Here is a 16,984-nt window from a genome sequence, read left to right on the forward strand (position 1 = left end):
CCTTACCATGCCTCTGAGCTGTGTGGCAAGCATCTTCAATTCCCCTGCCCTCAGGTGTCTCTGTGAGTGGCTGTACCCAACTCAGAATGTGATGAATCACGTCCCAGATTCAATTCTTACCACTGCATGAGACTGAATTCATACACACAGGGCAGATTTCCTGTATATTTTCTTGTTTAATTTTTACTGAATGTCAGGAGGTGAGCAGAGAGAAGAATGTCATTCCCATTTCAAAGATAAGGAGACTGAGGCCTGGTGGAGGATGGGGTTTCCTCCTAGGGCACAGGGATGAGGGGCAGTGCCCTGGGCTGGGCTCATCCACAGCCAAAGCGTCATGAGTGGGGCAGCCATCTCTGGCCTGCTGTGCAGGGGAGCCAGCCTCGCAGTTCCTGGCCTGTGCTTCGGGCGCCCTCAGGCCCCTTCCCTCACTCACAGCCTCTGGGAGGCCCCATCCCATTCCCTGAACCTTGCCTGTTTCCTCTGACATCACGGGATGATTTTTATTTACTCTGCAGAGATGATCCTAGTGTCTCAATTTTAAAATAGTATGTGAAGAATGGAATCCTAATTCCAATAAGTTATATTCCATGTATGTTTACTGTGTCAAAATACATGCTACTGTCATGTATAAATAAAAGAACAAATAGAAAGAAGGAAGTTGAGAACCACTTGCATAGATTATATACCCTTTTATATTTGACTCTGGGATGGAGCTTATGTGAGCATTTCCAGATTAGCAATGAAATAAACCTGAACATTCCCAGAGGGGAAAAAAAGAAAACCAAAATAAAATAGTTGTGTGGCACAAGGAAGCGTTGCCCCTCCTCCTTGTTTCCCTGGTGGTCCCTGGTTTCCGCTCACTCCAGAGGGTGCCAGATCCTGGAGGGCTGAGCCACCAGCCTTCCTGACCCCTTCTCATCTGTCCTGAGAAGTGAACACAGCCCCTGTGTCTAGACGAGGCGGAGATGCACACGCCGTCCTGGGTGCTTTCAGGTGGCTGTGTTGGTGCTGTGTGATCGTGTGTCTGTATTTGGGTATTTAGATAAAATATTGTGCTTTCCTCCACATGCTTGGCCATCTGTGGGCACAGCTTTTCCGCCCGCTCGGCTGCTGCACTTTCCCAGCATGGGTGTCTGGCTCTCGCTCGTTAGAACAAACTTCACGGAACGTCACACTCGGACAAACAGGCTCCCCAACCAACTTCCGAGCTCCGCTTGTGCGCATGGGCTGGCGTGTGTCACCCGGACTGTTCTGGGAAGGTGTTTGGACTTACTTTGGAGGCATGGTTGCTGGGGAATGGGCGTTTTGCACTGTCTCCTTCCTGTCTTCTGTGGTCCCTGTTCCTGCAGGGTCCTGGCCCTGTGCTGACATGCAGCCTCACGTGACAAAGCCTTTGGGAGGATCCCCCACCCCATGGCAGGCGCCTGATGACTGGTGGCCAGGTGGACGAGCCGACAGTGTCCGCTCCTCCACTCCCCAGGCCTTGTGCTGCAATGAGGCTGACCTGCCCAGGGTGGGTACCCTTGGCCTCTGCAGGCACCTGAAGGAGCCTCAGCACATACCTCTGCTGTGTCAGGGTTCTGTCCAGCAGCCTTGCCAAGCTCATGCCCAGGTCACAGATGTCCTGCCTGCTGTCCTCTCAGGTCCTCCCAGCTGTTCCCAGTGCAAAGCCCTCTGTTGTGCACGGATCTGCCTCACCTGACACCTGTTTGGTGGGGATCCTGTGGAGGCCTAACACCCAATGGGCAGAGGCCAGGGGTGGCCTTGGCTGCCTGCTGGAACCTCCCAGGATCTCCCAAGGTGGCATGCTTGGCAAAGGCAGAGCACGTGCTGTAGCCCTGCCCTGTGCTCTTGGAGGGATGGACATGCAGGGTCCTCTATCATATGAAGCTCAGGGGAAGGGAGGCCTGTGGACATGAAGACCTTCAGAGGAGGGCAGCAGACCCTGTTTGGGCTGGCCCCCATCATGGGGCCCTGCTGACCCCTCCATATCTGGGCCAGAGACTCACCATGTTTTGGTCTACCTTGTTCACTGTCCTCTTTTTCTCATCCTGAGTATTTACTTTCATTCTGTGACTCCAAGTTAACATCCAGCCTTCGAGAAAGAACACGTTGTAGGAGAGGCCACCATCAGGGCCACTAGGCACTGCCATGTCTTCCATGCAATCTTCTTTTGGGGGGTGTGCAGTACAGGGGATTAAACCCAGGGACACATAACCACTGAGCCACATCCCAGCCCCTTTTTGAATTTTATTAGATACAGGGTCTTGCTGAGTTGCTTAGGTCTTGCTAAATTGCTGAGGCTGGGATCCTCCTGCTTCAGCCTCCACAGTAGCTGGGATTACAGGAGTGCGTCACCACACCCGGCACGGGTGTCTAGTCTTCAGGACACTGTCCCGGGAGTCACCCTCCTGAGGCCAGCAGGAGTGCCCTTGCTCAGTGGCCATTCTGCATCCAGGAAGAATGGAGGTTGCCATCTGTCCAAAGTGCACAAGACTGTCAACCTCAATCTCCCTGGGGGGGTGGGCTGGGGTGGCCCCTCTGCTCCCTGTGTCCCTTTGGCTACTAGCCCCAACTGGCTCTAGGCTTTTCTGGGAGCCCCCACCCTAGGACAGATTTTTACATGGGGATCCCTGGACTTGAGCTGCACAAGGAGTTGGTGAGATTTGGTGAGCTCTGGAACCTCCAGGCCCGGGTCTTGTGTCCACACGTTGGATGAGAAGCCATGGTGATTGACCCTGGGTTTCTGAAGGAATTTCCATGTGGATTGAAAGTGAGGTGGGGAATGCAGGATGTGGCTGCAGGTGCTCAGGCTTCACTCCAGGGACTTGAGGAGCAGACCATGCCTGGCCTGGCTGCATCTTCCCTGTGCTGCAGGCACCCAGGGCTCCCTCTGCTATCCCTTGACGGATGAGGAAGCAGCAGCTGCCCAGCATCTCAGGTGTCCTGTGCTGACACCATTCCCAGCCCTTCCCCCAACCCACACCATCAGACCCCTTCTTCCCTTGCCCCTGGTGACTGGCATTTGAATGTCCCCTGGATTTTTCTCTGGCTTGTAGGGTGTTATTTATTTACAGGGAATACATTTCAGGGAGCCACAGCTTTGGGGGTGCCAGAGATTGCTGCACCAGGACCCTAAGGATGGGCTTGGAGGTGGCAGCTCTGCCGACTGTTCCCTGGGACATATAGGCCATTCATCATATTGCTCAGGACCACAGATGGCTGCAACAATAAACTGCATGTTTATTCATCCAAGAAAAGAAGATCCTGCAGCCGGAGGTGCCTGCTCCCACCAGTCCATCAGTGCTGTTAGCACAGAAAGTCCCTCATTTAGGGACTTCTGGAGCCAGGGCTGGGCCTGCCGGGTGCGTGCCACTGTGAGGGAGCCACCAGGAGAAATGTGTGCACGTGCTAAAAGGCACACGGAGTCACCGGAGATGGTAATGACAATGTTTTGTTATCTTTGTGCTGTTTTCTTTGCATGCTTGTTAAAACGTGGAGTCACAGTGTCTGAGACGGACCCTAACAAGGCCCTTCTAATCAGGCCCGGAATGTTTCTGTCAGGCAAAAGAAAAACGCTTAGCTCGAGCAAAGCTGCGTTTCCCCCCAAGAAACACATTTGTTTAAAGATTGGCCTGTCAATTTGTGAATCCACATTTCGGCTTTCTGCTCAGACACCATGCTTGTGCCGGTCTTCGCCCGAGAAGGGGGACTGGTACAAAGCTGCTGTTTGTTGCTGGAAGGAGGTAAACTTCATCAGGTCGACTCAGATGTGTGTTTCAAATGTCACTCAGCACTGTTTCTTGTAATGAAACGCTGCATACAGATCTCTTCCTGAGGCTCAGGGGGATTAGACCCAGTAAAAGAAGAATTCAGTCTTCCTCGCCGTGGCGCATCAGAGTGAGAAGTTTAAAATCCACAATTTATTCAAATATTGATATTTCTACTTGTCAGAAGAGAGGGGCCTTGAAATTTCCACTGAGCACTGTTGTCAGAAGAATTGCAAGAAATGTGTCAGATAATTCATAAACGGAGTTCACTACTGTGAAATCAGTTGGGAACAGGGAAAAAATATATTCTTGTCGATGTAGAATAGGGGCAATATAACAGAAAATAGCACTCACTTTTCCATCATGTCAAGCAAATGCTCAATTTGGACCAGGTATTTTTTTTTAAACAGCCTGCTGCTTCTCGAGAAACCTAGGATGCATGAAAAATGTTTTGAGTTCTGCTTTGTAGACAAGAGGTCTGTTTGTTGTTTTTCCCCTCTGAGACCTCGATTTCCCATCCTGCAGGAGCCAATCAGAAGGCAGCTGCTGGCTCCTTGGCGGGGAGGCAGCTCTGCATATGGTTTGCATTAAGGCCCTAAAAAGCTGTGAAGAGCCTGGTAATGATGTACAGGGCGGTGTAAATTCCAAACCGTTGATGGCAGGGAGAGGAGCTCCAGAGGTTTCCTTAGGGCTCAGGAGCCCCTGGCCATCACTCTGCTCTGGAGCTGAGGGGTGAGCGCAATGTGTCTCGCCCAGAAAGAGCCAGCATCCCTGGGGCTCCTGGTGGACAGGAACCCTCTTCATACTTTGTGGTGGGCTTTCTGAGCAGTTTGCCAGTCCTCCCATGGGCTGGGGGGAGCCCCCTTTATTCTGTGTGGTTTCTTCACGGGGGTCCCACGTGGGGGGAGTTTGTGCCCGCAGCCCGACCACTGCGTGGGCCAAAGGTGAACCCACAAGAGCCTTGCCCGACTGCCCGCACAGCTCCAGCCTTTTCTCCATTTGCAGAGCTCCCTTTTGACATCAGTGCTATTCACCTGTGCCCAGGAGGGTGTCTGAGCCACCTGGGCTCGGGTTTTACAGCTGTGCATTTTGTCACTTGGGCTTGGGTTTCACAGCTTTGCATTTTGCCACAGGAGCCAGCAGCTGCCATTTTCCCAAGTCAGTCGTGGAACTCAGTGTCCTGTTTGCCACAGCACAGTGGTATACATGTCCGACAGCAGGCGGGGCGCTGCCCGCCTCTGGTCTCACACTGAGCCCTGGCCCTCCCGCTCCCTCCTGTTCCCACCGTGGGGCTGGAGCCACAGTGAAGCCAGCACCTTCTCCCTGAACCCTTGCTGACTCTGACTCTACGTCTAGCCCTGGGGCTGTGGGGTTTGAAATGCGAGGTTGGGACAAGAGGAAAGGGACTGAAGAACTCATCATGGGAGGGAGAATGGGGAGGTGCAGGGGTGAGCCAGGCATGCAGGAAGGATCCAGGACAGTTTGGAGAGAAAGCCACAGCTGGGTGAACCCAGGACAGTCCCTGAGCCTGGTTTAGGTTGGGGCTCTGTGGTGATGGGGACTCTGTAGCTCCCCTCTAGCTGGTTGTGGGACCTAGGAAGACCTGAGGGGTCTCTTCCTATCAGCCGTCAGGAATGTCCCTTCTGGCCTCACCCAGTACTCCAGAGCCCTGGTCCCTGAGCTCAGGAGGGTTCCTACCCCATGGCCGGAGTCACTCATGGAGCTGTGGTCACTGCCATGTTCCATCTCAGGGGTGGAGCCCACCTTACTCTGCCAGGCAGGACTGACCCTGCTCTCCAGGGGCCCTGGAGAGTGACCTGGAGAGTGACCAGGTGTGGGGGAGTGTGCTGTGGGAAGTGGACAGTGAGGCCTGTGACCATGCGTTAGTGGCTGGCACTGGGCCGAGTCTCCCGCTGAGCTCCGTGTGGGCAAGGTGGTCCATTAGCCGCCTTGGCTGCAGACCTGCTGGCACTTGTGCCCCGGCAGCGAATGGGCTGACTCTGCAGCATGCAGATGCTCAGAAACCCTCCCCTCCGACCATGTGAGTACACAAGGGCCAGTTGGCTTGCAGAACTTGTGCTGAGCAGGGAGGCCAAGGGTCCAGGAAGGAGTCTAGGGTGCTGTGCCAGCCCCGACTGGAGCATGCTGAAGTCCTCTGCCAGGGACAACTTTAATTTCTAATTGAACTGATAACAGTGGCTGGGGAGAGGTGTGGCCAAGGAGGGGCAGGCAGCTCCTGGGTGTCTACACAAGACATGCGGGAGCACCTCACATTCTCAGCCCTTGGTTGACGAGAAGCATAGGCTCTGGAATTGATGTATAAAGATGTTTTCATTGGGATTTGGTGTGTAACTGCCAAATTGGTGGGAGTGGAGGGTTGTTTTCTGGACACTTCCAATCTGGATTTTAGGATCGTCAGTGTAGTTATTTCTGAGTTGGTTTTTGAAGATGAATGTGTGCATGTCCATATATTTTTTTAAATTTTATTTTGCTTTTGCATTTCACGTGGTGGGTGGGGTACAGGGGAGCAGTCGCCCTTGTTAAAGATAATGGATGCCCTTGTCTTCACCCAGGCCCTGTCCTGGCTTAGGACAGGAGGACTTAGCAGCGTATGCTGTGTCAAGCAGTTGGAGGCTTGGATTCCCTGGACAGAGGGGACCTGGGCCTCATTTGGGTGGAGCGCTGGGCCGTCTGCCCGTGCGGCCCCTGGCCCTGTGGCCCACGTGGCCCCGGCCCCGGGCGGCTCGTTAGTGGCGGCTGCTGGCCTCCACGCGGTCCTGCCACGCCGGCTCCTGCACGCTTGCTTACTGTCTGCTGGTGTCGGCGGATCTGTCATCGGGCTGAGCAGAGCCGGAGCCCTGACAGTGAGGAGGTAAACGCTCCCTGCCTGAACCCCCCATTAACTTTGTGAGGCGTATTGATTTCTTGTAAAAATAATGATATTGACAGGCCTTCCAGGAGTAATTGTTTCCAGAGCGCAGAGGTCAGTGCGGCGAGGAAGGGCCAGGAGCCAGGCTCTGGGAGGCTGTGAGCCCAGGGGTGGGTGCTGCTGGCCCACTGGGACCTTGGGTCCCTGGCTGGGATGGGGGTTCCCAGGCTGGGGCAGAATGTGAGTGGGTGGGTGCCCAGCATGCCTGTGCCGCCAGCTTCCCGTGCTGTGCTCCGCAGCACGATTTCCTGGTGTAGCTTCAGAGTTGGTCATGGTTGCTTCTTGGGCTGAGTTTTAAGGCTTACCTGTGCTTTGGGGAGGCTGTCAAGGCCAGGTGAGTGAAACCAGGGTGATCATCCATGTGCCCAGTCCAGTGGCTTCTGTTCCTATGCAGCAGCCCTTTTAGGACCACTTCCTTTTCCCCAGAGCACAAGGGTGGTGGCTGAGTGGGGGCTCGTGGGGAGGTGGGGACAATTGGAGGCTCCCTGGGAGCTGACCGCAGTTGCCTTCAACTGACCCACTGTGCAAGCTATTTGCAGCCATCAGAAGGTGGGACCCCTGCTCAGGGCTGTGGATTTGCCTCTTTGTAGGAGACCCTGAAGCAGAGGGCTCCCCATAACACTGGTCCACCCAGGACAGCCACATGAAGATATTTGGGGTCTCAGGCAGGGCACTTTCCAGTCTTGGGAAGGTTACAGGGAAAAGAGCAGCCCTCTGGGAAGAGAAATGCCAGCTCATTCATTTTCAAGTTCCAAGTGCCAGCCAAGGGGCAGAATAACTTCTAATTTAGAATGGAAACCTTGACCATCTGTATCTGAAGTCCGAGTGGGTAGGTAATATCCATGTTTTAAATTCTGACTCAGGTTTCACATATTAAACATATACTTGTAGTGTATCCTGAAGAAGCCGAAGTTACTTAAAGAGGCAGATGCACTGTCTCTGGAATCTGCAAGGAGTGACTTGTGGGTCACCTGTGCTGGGTGCAAGGTCAGTGGTATGGTGCCTCTCAGAGCTTGTACCAGGCCCCACGGTGGGGAGGGAGGTGGGAACGGAACTCGGGCAGGTAGCCATGTGTTCTCATAGCTGCACCCGTCCACAACATCTCTTCTGTGCCTCTCCCCAAACGAGAGAGATCTAACTGATCAGCACCACTAACGAACTGCAGCAGTGGCTTGTCAATTAGCCGGGCCAGTGGCAGTGGCCCAGCCAACAGTGGCGCTGTCTGAGTTTTCTTGGTGGAGTTGGTTTGTGTCACTCAAGGAAGCTGCCGTTCAGGTCTGTCCCTCTTCTCCTGGCTGAGTCCCCTTCCGGTGCTATTTAGAACGAGATTTGTGCTCCCCCTAATCCAATAACCGTTGCCCGGGACAGCCGTGCGGCTCTGCTGGGAAATGGTGTCCAGGCTTGTAGCAGCATCTAATGGGTATTTAGGTGCAAGCTAGCTGTGAAGTGTTAAATATTTACATGTGGAATGCCAATAGTAATTGTCCACTTTATCTGAGCTAGCCTAGGGAAATGTCTTATTTGTTTCCATGTTACTTCAATAAACAGAAAGCTGGAAAATCCTCCCGCTATTTCTTGGGGGCTTAGAATTAATAAAGCCAGGCGGTATAAAATATGTGCTTTGGGTTTTTGAATGATCACTTCTGCACCAGGTCATATAATATGGCTTTAACTCCATGTGGCCTGTCTATTAAGCAAGACAGGATGAGCCTCACAAATAATAAAAAATATTTATGCTTTTCTTAGTGATACTAACAAGGTAACATATCAGAGGAGAAATGGCAGGAGAAGAATAAGGTAACTGTGTCTTATGAATTCACGGCTCAGTGGGGTCCCGGCCAGCTCCCATAAACACCCTAGGATTCTCTGTTCAGCGCTGCTATTATTCCACAAATTGTATTTTTTGCTTTTTGTTTGTGAAATCTGAAGTGTCATAAATGCCTCTGTCTCATCTATATTTGATAGTTAATATTAGTCTCGACCAGGAAAGTGCACTTTACATGCGACAACGTACGATTACCTGAGAGTGTTATTGCAAAGGAAAAAATCAATACCAATTTATAATTCACGATCGCAGTCTATCAGTTTTTATGGCTCTCTATCCAGTCTCATTAATTTTTTATTATGATTGACTGGAACTGAAAGATTTTTAACATGTTTCGCTGTTATTTATTCAACCTTAATAATTAAATAAACCTTAATTGGCTGTATTTCGAGGCATCTTGGCGCTGCGGCCAGGAAGGGTTGGGGTGACCATCCATTATTAATGCGGGAGCACCTCACATTCTCTTCTGAGGCAGCTCAGGAGGGGATCCACCGCATGCCATCACCAGAGCAGGAGAAATGGATTTTGTCGTCACCTAATCAAATTCTGTTTAAGAGGAGACCATTTGTTTTCATTCAAAATATAAATTATCAATAGCACCTACAGAAACGTAATAAAATATCCCTGGAGCATTCTGGGCCAGTGCCACATACCTGTGCAAAACTTTGATCAGCAGCTAATATCTTGATTAATGAGGCCAAGGGGCCCATCTCCAGGAGCCCAGCAAACGGGGACGCCCTTGCTGAGGGTCTCCCGACTGGTGGTTAACGGGTCCCTTTGAAAGGTGATTGACAGATGGAAAATTGCACTTTCAAATTTCATCCGTATTCATTTCAGTTGTTCTTCTACATGTCAACCGCTTCCCCTTCCCTGGCAGGCCAAGGCTGTATACATTAGCTGTTTCCACAGTGAAAAAAGAAAGAAGACAATCCCGTATTTGAGCACGCTGAAGGAAAATCAATCATGTCATAAGTGAGAAGTATGGATAAGTTTGAACTGTGGCAACTTTCATCATTTCATTTCTGGCCACGCTGGTGGGTTTTGAGAGCACAGGGCTGCAAGAGGCAACCCCAGCTGGAGGGAGAGAATAAGGAGTGTAATAGAGTTGGGCTGCAAGGGAAATTTTTTTCCCTGGTATTTGTCAAGGAAGTTTCTCGTGGTGTTGCATGGAAGGAACATCAAACCCTAAGACTGCTTACGCTGGACATATTGACAGAATTGAGAAAAGCTTCTGGCGACCATGACCAGGACGTACCCGCCCTCTAGCCCTGCTCAGTCTGACTGCTGAGCTGCAGCCGGATGGGTTTGAAGATTTTTGTTTTCATTCACTCTGGAGTTCTGGAAAGGACCAGCTGTGCTGTGTCCAGCAGTGAGCCTATTGTTCAGGCCACATCAGGATGGCCAGGGCATCCTCCTGGTGACAGGGGCCCCTCCCCAGGAGCAGAGGTGGGTGAGCCGGCTCCGGGGAGTAGGTCCACCCCAGGTGTATGCCCAAACAGAGCCTCTGCCACCCTGGAGACTCGAAGGGGGATCCCATGCAGGGCGGAAGCACCAACTTAGAGGAGCCTGTGGTGGTTTAATCGGATCTATACATAGTACTGAGCAGGGCATCATTTTATATTGGAAATGCTGTGGAAACGGTGGGAGACGAACATGTTGCAATTTCACAATCTTGTTCTTAATATTATTGAAAGAGAGCTCTTCTTGGCAGTAATAAATTTAACACAAAAATCAAATACAAAACAAATTTATTCTTCCAGAGCCGATGCCCCAGTCATTTCTTTCTTGTCTTGCATTAAGCTTTAAAATCAACTGTCACTCCCTATCGATTGCATCTGAATTGTTATCTATATTTCTCAAAAGCGCTCTTGACAGTTAATACAGTGTAAATTATAATCTGGGGAAATGCTGCTTGTGTTTGCCAGCAAATTGCTTAGATTCTGAGTAAGGCTGCTTTATTCACCATTCTTTCCTTGTGGCCATCTATTCTAGTAAGGATCATTCAGGCCAAATTATTCTAAATTTACACTCGGCTAGTATGTAAATCATATTGTGGAAATCACTTTTGGAGTCGCTCTGGAATGCAGCAGTGTTGGAGTGCCTGCCTGCATTAATGAAACAAATACCGCCCCGGGGCCAGACCCAGCAGGGCGGCCGCGAGGGAGGCTGCCGAGCAGGGTGCAGGAGGCCAGCTCTGGGGTGTCTGGGACCTGCCTGCTTCCCTGCCACCCTCTCGGAGAGGCTGATGCCCTGTTTTCATTGTGCTGCCTTGGCTCCTGAGGGGTGGAGCGGGTGGGGCCACCGTCTTATAGAAGTGGCACGAGGGCCAAGCCAGGGCTCTTCCTGGACTCTCTGTGGGAGGTTGAGGCAGGTCAAAGACTGCCTCCTTGAGAATGACAGCTGCCCTCTCGCCATCCAGGTCAGTGGTCGGAGGGCGCGAGCCCCACCAGAGAGGCCCTTTAGAATGTCTAGTAGGCACACTAACAAAGTAGAAATTAAAAAAAAAAAATCAGTGGAATTTTTAACTATAGCTGAAAGGTGATTACCTCAACTTGTAATCAATATTAAAAAAATATTATTTTCAGTTTTATCTTGTTGGCTGCATTTTGGAACCTGGTGTGCACTGGACACATGCTGCGCACGTCCACCAGGCCCAGCCACCTTTCGTATCTCAGGGGCCACCTGTGGCTTGCAGCCACCATGTTGGGTACTGTGCTGGAGTCCTGCGGGGGCCCTCTAGTTGCCCTCAAGGCTAAGACAGGGCTACTCTCTCCCTCGGCCCTTCAGCCCAGATTGACAGGACAGTGCAAGGAAGAGACGAGGTCCAGAGTGACCCAGCCCAAAGAACATATCCCTAGAGGGGGAAGTTCAGCCCCAGAGGTGTAGTGTGCTCTTTCTGTTTACCTCACACTCACAGTGGTGGAACCCTCATTTTATGGATGAATTTGACTTCAGGAATATTTCATTATTATAAACGTGTGTCTCTTCCCCATTCAATGAAAATTTTCATTTGCAATATAGGGAGCTTTTATTCCTTTAGGAATAACTAATTTTACATTCATTTATTCATTCAAGAAGTGTTTATTGAAAATCTATCAGTTTGAGTTAAGGTGGTTAAAATAGTGTCCCTGCTGTGGGGGTGGAGGGATAGGTCTACATTCATGTCTGTGTCTGCATTAGCATGAAATGGATCCAAATCTAGATACCTGCGTTTATCACACCCCCCCCCCCCCGCCCCCCCCATCTACCTCCGTATCATTACCTTGGTCCTTCAGTGTGCTTGGCAGCAGGTGGGAAGAGTGAACCAGCACAACACAGGAGCTAGAGTGTTGGGGACGCATGGGACCCTGGGGTTCTGAGGTCCTGGGCTGTAACACGAGGGGCCTGTGCACCCCCAAGTTGGCCTGGGAAAGGCATTTAGCAGGGTGGGCATGAATTCCAAAGCAGGAGAAAAGCAGGCTGCCCAAGTACTGTCCAAGAACAGTGTTGCCCTTAACCAGCTAAGGGAGGCCCAGGTTGCTGTCCAGAGTCACATGACTCCCTCTTCCAGGAGTAGTGACCCTTTGGGATTGTGTGCGGGGTTTTAGGGTCAGAAGGAGCAGAGGGTAAGGCACAGAGGACTTAGTGCTGGTCTCCTTGCTGGTTCTGCCTCCTTTTCCCAACCTCAGGACTGAACTGCATCCCAAAGTCCTCCAGGCAGTAAGAGGCTATTTCACCTGGTACAGCAATTATGGCCCCACGGAACTGTACTCCCAGGGATCCTCTGCTCTCTGAGTTCCCCATGACAGCAGGCAAGTGCCTCTCAGACTACCTTCAAGGATGTGGACCGTACTCACCAAGAATCACATCTCCTCCAATCCAGTGGTCCCCACCCTGGTTCGTGAATACTCATCCATCTGGAGGAAATGGCCCAGTTCACGTTTTTAAAACAGTGTGCTGGAACCACTGTAATACATTTCCTCATAGAGGAGGTTTGGAGTGTGACAATTTGACATTGTTTAATGGGATTTATTCTGAACTTTGTGGAGGTGAGATGTTAACTTTTGTAATCTCTTTATTCACAGAATTTAGTTCAGAGTGCAGATGCTTATGGAATGCTAGATGGGATGTGAGTGAAAGGAGCTTGTGGAATAAAATGATGACATCTACTAAATGTAAATGCTCTGGATTGTCCCTTAGAAGGGCAACTCGGTCCAAGGGTCTTCAGGCCCAGGGACCTTCCAGGCATCCATTGTATTGAAAATAATAATTTGGAAATTGACTTCATGGTCAGTTGGTATTGGCTTTGCATAAAATAGGAAGCCAACTCCCAGGAGATTGCCAGTGCTCAGTCACTGTCGACCTCCAGAACTAGCCATTGCATCTGGGCACGTGTATCACCTGGGCAATGAATTTTAGTTGGAAGCTGAGAACTTAGAGGTTGAGAGAAGGGTGAGCTGCTTCTAAGGTGCCAAAGCCACGGAACTGTTTCTGCTTCTTTTAGTTGTGTTGCGTCTGTGTCTTGTGGGCATCTTCCAGTCCTGGGATGCAATGGTGGAGAGTCCAGGAGAACTAACCATGAATCCTAATCTTCCGGGAACGAGTTCCCAGGAGGTCCACTGTCTCTTGGGTGTGGATTGACCTGGGGGGAGGAGGGTTCTGTTCCTTTCCACCTGGGTCTGGCCTGCCCTGGACGCAGGGAGTTGGGTTTGTTGTAGCACATTGTTGTCCCAGGGCTTCAGCTGATGGGATATGTCAGTTATACTCTCATAAGTTCTCAGCACTGTAAGCTAACAGTTATTGCTCCACACACTCAGGGTCAGTGTCACCAGGTGAGGCCTGACTGGCGGAGAGAGGAAAGGTAGTTCCTGAAACATATGCAACCCTGGGCCTGCCTGTTGGGCGGTCCGTTCCAGGGGGTTCCACAGCTCGGGGTTCCATGAGGAGCATTCTGCTCGCCTTTGCAACTGCCTCATAAATGGTCCCGTACAGACACCCCTCCCTGCAGGGCGCACTAGGCTTTGCAACCTATGTGGCCCATGAGGGAAGGCCCTGGCCTCCCAGGTCACACCAGCCTTTATCATGAGCCTGCTTGACTCTGGCTGGGTTGGCCAGGTAGCCATTGGCTGCAGAGAGCAGGGAGGTTTTGGAAGTACCTGTGTTTCCCATACGACTGGGGGTAGGCACAGCTAACTAGATGTACTGCTGTTGGAGACTGAGAGTGACTGAGTGTGACACCAGGCTAGGTAAACTTACCTTCAATTTACCCAGAACTCCCCCCAGTGAGGAACTTAACAGGTTGTTCTCTTAATAGGATAGACTACAGATTTTGCATCTAAATAGCAGGTCAGGTATTAAAAAGACTGCCTCCACTGATTTGAAGTGGGGTTTGCATCTATTTATCCCGGGGAAGGATATACAGGTAGGGGGCGAAGAGATGATTTGGGAATGTTCGTTAGCTGAAAAGCCCCAGATTCCACTGGATTGTGATTTTCCATCTGGCCACACTGGCTGGGAAGCTGCAGTTGGGTGTGAGCTCTGCTGTCAGTTAGGGGTCCCCAACTGTGCGCTGCGGCCCTCGCAATGAGGCCCACCCCAACTCATTAAACCAGAGCAAACTGTACCGAGGGCGCCGCTGTGCGATTTTAATATTTGGTGCATGTGACAGGATCATTTTAGTGATTTGCAGGATTTATCTCCTCTTAAAAGTACTGCCTAAGGCTACTCTAATTGGTAGGAAAGCAAATTCCCTCTTCTCCTCCTGTCAGTCTTTGTTTTATTTACTGAGAACTGCCGAAACCTATTTACACAATAATGAGGATAAATCACCGGGATGCTTTCAACACAAAGAGAAATGTGGCGGAGTTGAAAGCTGTACAATTAAAACAAAATTCCAGATATTCCTGAAGTGGTGTGTGCAGTTAGGGAGAGCAAAATAAAATTAAGACAAATGGTAGGACGGCTCTCTGGACCAGCCCAGGAAGCTAATCAGGATCAGAATCCTAGAGATATTTTATGATGGGCAATTTCACATGAAATGGCAATGAAGTAAATGCCTGTGAGTTACCATCAATATTTGTAATAAAAATAAACAATCATGCATTCCTCCAGCCTGCAAATAAACAGGGTAAGTTTAGGCGTCATAATTATGACATTGGCGGAGTAGTGGTAAGTCATGTGAAGATGTCAGCCCTGCCTGCGTGTGCAGCCTCTGGCTGGTTCCCCGCTCAGAGGGCCACAGTCACTTGGATAAGACACTCCAGATGTACTTGACTGTCTGACCTGGAAGGACCCACTCATTTAGATGTTAAGGGCACCATACATTTGCGAATCGTTCTCATTGGAGGCCATGTCACAGAGACTCACAGCCAAAGGAATTATGCATAGAACCTGCCCTTGAACTTGTCTTAATGGTTGTTGGGTTGATGCCTGATGTCATTGGCTGCTACACACTTGGACTTGGCCTCATGGTTATTGGGTTTGTGCCTGACTTCAGTGGCTCCCGAGTCCTTGAACAAGGCCTGCATGGACCTTGTGTTGATGCCCACTCTTCATGGCGCCCACAGCCTGGATCTTGGCTCTCATGGGTGTTGGTGACGTATGCTTTTGTGGCTCCCAAGTCCTCCAGATTTGCACTGGAACCTCGGCAGCTCAGTCACCCTCAACTGCAGTGTCACAAGTGTGGCTTAGTTGCATTCAGAGGTGGCCCTTCTGTGGAAGCCCAATCCGCTTGCAAGTCATGTGGATCCAAGAAGTTTGTACGCTGCCGCTTTTGGGAGCAGCCAAGCAGGGAAGCTTGTGGCTTCTGAGTTTCCCTCTGCTCCAATCATGCCTTCCCCACTCCCCAACCCACGCCTCCCTCAGGTTGGAAACTAGTCTGCATTTCTCTCTGCCTCCTGACAGCCTAGTGATGGCTGCTCAGTTATCCTGGAAGAAAATAATTCACATAAGCAGATTTTAGCACATTTACCAGGTCTTTTAACTTCATCTGACACTGTTTGGATGGAAGATGAGAGAAGTATATTTTTATATCCCAAGGGAGTTACTTTATGATGACTCTTTCAAGGTGAATATTGGCATTTATTTAGCCTGAGCAGAAAATAAAAAAGAACATATAGAAGCACGAACATAGAAACACTGGAGTCAGCAAATAGTGTTTTATTTTGTTGCTTTGAATTGCTAGCCCTCAAACACAGCTAAATCTAAGTTAATTTAAAGTTTCTCTTGAGGAATTCGTATCAAATTAAAGTGTTCTTCTGCCGCGATGACAAGAGCCAGGAACACATCTGAATTTCCTCCAGATTATGGTCTATTTTTACAGCCTCACAAGGTTTGCCTGTGTGGACCTTATTCCACTATCTTTGAGAGAAAATTAATTTAGCTAATGACAGCTCAGACTAAAACATCAATCAAGAGAGAGAGGAATAACATGACAGTCATTGAGGAGTCTGGGACAGAGGCCGGACCCCGCCTGGCGCTTCTCGCCCGACTTTCCTGACCCTGGTCTATGCACATTGCTGAGTCTCCTGCCCTCCTGGTCCAGCTGGCATGGCCACTGCCTTCTCACCCAGGGGATAGGATTCTCTTTGCTTCCGTCTCTTGCCCTTCTCAGACTATGGTCTGGTTTCCCCAAAGAGCAACCAGGAAGGCCATGTTTTCCTCCCGGGTCTCCCTGGCAGGCTGCTGCTGCCTTTGCCCGGCACGTCAGGAAGGTTTTATTTATTTATGTTGTAACCAAATGGTTGGTAGCTCTCTGGCCTGTTTGAAATTGCCCAAGCTGTTTCAGGGTTCTGGCCCCAGCCTCTACGTCCTTCGGCATGGAGGACTCGAGGGGAAGAACTTCCTTATGTTCTTAGCCATCCAGCACACATAATGGGGCTTTGTGGCACTCTGCTGGCACCAAGAAATGCCAGCGGATTGTTTAGAAAATTTAAGACGTTTCCATTGGCAGTTACCCACGCTGCTCTTGATTTCATGGAGCGGCCACCTTATTGATGTTGACTCCGATTTATGAATGATGGAGTGGAGGACATTCGCTATCAGAGGCTCACAATGTAGCTCTTAATAAAAGATTAAACAAGGAAGAGAAGGCAGCGCGGATTTCTGACACACTGCTGATAAGAAGCCCAATTCAAGGCTGCGAGGAGGCAGCAGCGAGACAGTGACAGATGCTGAATGGGGGACGGTGGACACATGTTGCTCCTCGCACTGTGACGTGTAGCCATGTGGAAAATCTGTCTGAAGAACTTTCTACAGATCAGACACCGAAAATGCTTTCTCCTTACTCCAGGCTATACGTTACCCAAGGATGGAAAATTAATAGACATGCAGGACTGATGCCGGCCGGTGGGCCGGGCAGCCTTGCTGCTGGAGAGGCCTCGCGGTGCCTGGGCGTCGGGAGGAGGTGGCAGGCAGCGAGCTGTCAGTTTGAGAAATGAGGGGTGTAAGAGGCTGGGACCAGCTTGGCAGATGTGCAAGAGG

At 50.6% G+C, this 16,984-nt stretch overlaps 1 protein-coding gene across 13 annotated transcripts in view; it reads left to right on the top strand.

Annotated features, from left to right (window-relative positions):
* Window positions 1-16,984, top strand: part of Ebf3 (EBF transcription factor 3) — a 125,557-nt gene that overhangs the window by 49,363 nt on the left and 59,210 nt on the right. The window lies entirely within an intron of this gene.

Source organism: Marmota flaviventris, chromosome 4 (assembly GCF_047511675.1).
Source record: "Marmota flaviventris isolate mMarFla1 chromosome 4, mMarFla1.hap1, whole genome shotgun sequence".
Lineage (NCBI taxonomy): Eukaryota > Metazoa > Chordata > Mammalia > Rodentia > Sciuridae > Marmota > Marmota flaviventris.